This window comes from Molossus molossus, unplaced genomic scaffold, assembly GCF_014108415.1.
Source record: "Molossus molossus isolate mMolMol1 unplaced genomic scaffold, mMolMol1.p scaffold_m16_p_14, whole genome shotgun sequence".
Classification (NCBI taxonomy): Eukaryota; Metazoa; Chordata; class Mammalia; order Chiroptera; family Molossidae; genus Molossus; species Molossus molossus.
The window spans coordinates 34,294,521-34,297,165 of record NW_023425349.1 but is presented as its reverse complement, the minus strand read 5'-3'; the positions used below and the strand labels follow the sequence as shown (position 1 = coordinate 34,297,165).

Genomic DNA, 2,645 nt, shown 5'->3' with positions numbered 1-2,645 from the left:
CAAGTTTTTGCTCAATCTCAACTTTTCCATATGCCTACCCATCACCCTACCACCTCCTCTCACCCTTTTACTCCTAATCACCTAATCTTATATGCTTTCTCCCTTTTTCTATAGCATTTACCACTTCCCAACATAATCTATAATTGTTTATTATTTTATTGTTTATTTTCTGCCTTTACTTGAAAAATGTAAGCTCTACAAAGATAGAATTCTTTATCTGTTTTGTTCATTGATGTATGTCAAATGCTACGATGACTGGCACAAAGTAGATGCTTAGGTGCTTAATATATATTTATAGAATGAATGGTGAAAAAACTTGTGTTGAAAATATGTCCATTCTCTTCAAATTAATCTACAATGTGAAGGAATTCAATCTAAAAGCTGCTCGGGAATTTTTAAAACATGACAAGTTGATTTTAATATTCATAGGAAGAGAAAATGTAAGAATAGCAAAAAAAAAAAAAAATTTAAGAAGACAAGGAAATTTGTCCTACTAGATATAAAACCACAAAGTTATTATAATTAAAAAAGGGTGGTATTGGTACAGGAATAGAAATAGGTCAATGGAAAAAATGAAGAATCTTGAAAGAGGCCAGTGTATAGGCAATGGTAGCACTTCATACTGAAATGAATGATGTTGGAACAATTATTTATACATCTGGAAAATGATTATTTGATTCATACTTTATAATACATACATTTCAGGTAGAACAAATGTGAAAAATATTAAAAGTGTGGGAGAATATTGTTATAATCTTTAGGTTAGAAAGGCCTTTTTTCTTTTTTGCAGTTTCATAACTTGATTTGACAGTCAGAAGTTAGTTTTCATCCACATGAACTGTTTGTAGGTTTTTGAAAGCGGTAACAGGTACATAGGTAACCAACGTATAGAACTTATTTGGTGAATCTTCATCCTTATTACATTTTCTGGACAAGTACATCCAGATATAGTATGGGACATTCCTTATTCCTTTGGCCCAGACAGTTTTGTTGAGCCTGATGGAAGTGTACACATCTGGAGTTCCCATCTCCTTCATGGTAAATTTTTGGATCTCTTTGAGTGCCTAAGGGGCAAGCTTCTTGAAACCCACTTCATGGATGTTTTTGTGAATGTTGATGGTGTGTTCTCTGGTCACTACTTCACTGATGGCAGAACGGCCCTTTTTCTTTTCACCCTTCTTTGCAGGAGCTATTCTGCTGGGCTCAGGTTGGAAAGGAAGAACATGAGGTATCATAGGAGAGGAAAGCCAGGAAGGCCTTTATAAAGAAGAAAAAAATCCCTAGAGATTTTTTTCAAATACCTATACACCTTTAAACCAAAGAAAGACAAATGCAAATGACATACTGGGAAAATATAACCAAGGGATTAATATATAGAATATATAAAATATTCCTGTAAATTAATAAGAAAAAGATAAATTATTAAATAAATAGACAAAAGCTATGGAAAGGTAATTCAAAGAAGTAATAAAAATGAGAAACATATTAGTACATGTTTAACTTCACTAGCAATCAAAATGGTAATTTAAATAGCCAAATATACACACACACACCTTTTGCCCATCAGATTTGCAAAAATAAACAAGGATGATATTACCCAATGATGACAAATACTCTCTTATCCTTTTGATGACAGTGTAAATTGATACTATTGCAGTGGAGGGTAATTTGGGGTAGCTGATCAAAATAAAAAATGCTATCTTTGGGACCTGGAAATTCTCCCTTATAAAAGTTTCTAATTTACAGAAACACACTTTTTAAAAATACCATGTAGATAGATGTTCATTGCAGCATTCTTCATAACAACAAAAAACTCAGAGACAGCCCACCAGTAAGGAAATGGTTAAATAAATTGTGTTTACTTTCATGAAAGTATTTCCAAGACATTAAGTGAAAGAAGTAAATTACAGAATAATATTCATATATGATCCTATTTGCAAAATAATCCCCAAACTATATACTGTAATTGTGTAAATGCATAGAAAAAGGTACGGAAAAATGAATACCAAACCATGAACTATTGAATTTGTAGGACATTTATTACTATGTTGAATAGCCCCTTCTTCCTTCTATTAATTATCTATTGCTTTGTAACAAAATACCCTAAAACTAACAGCTTATAATAATATGCATTTAGCCCTGGCTGGTTTGGCTCAGCGGTTGGAGCGTCGACCTGCGGTCCTGAGAGACCCGGGTTCGGTTCCCGCTAAGGGCGTGTACCTCCGTTGCAGTTTGTCCCTGGCCCTGGTCGGTCGTGCGGGTGGCAGCCACTCGATGTGTTCCTTTCACATCAATGTTTCTCTCTCTCTCTGTTCCTCTCTCTCCCTCCCACTCTACCTGAACAAAAAAATGGGAAAATGTCCTCGGGTGAGGATAAAAAAAATAATAATAATAATAATAATATGCATTTATTATCTCACAGTTTCTGAGGGTTAGGAATCCAGGAGCAGCTTAGCTGAGTGGTTCTGGCTTAGGATCTCTAATGACATTTTTGGCAGGGGTCACAGTCATCTGAAAGCTGGGCTGGAGGACCCCCTTCCAAGTTGGCTCACTCGTATGGCTCTTGGGAGGAAACCTCCATTCCTCACCACATGGGCCTTTCTATTCACTGCTCGAACATCCTTATAACATGTAAACTCTTCTCC

At 35.3% G+C, this 2,645-nt stretch overlaps 1 pseudogene; it reads right to left on the bottom strand.

Annotated features, from left to right (window-relative positions):
• Nucleotides 1–818: 818 nt before the first annotated feature.
• LOC118630079 lies at nt 819–1,235 on the bottom strand (annotated as a pseudogene).
• Between the last annotated feature and the right edge of the window lie 1,410 nt (nt 1,236–2,645).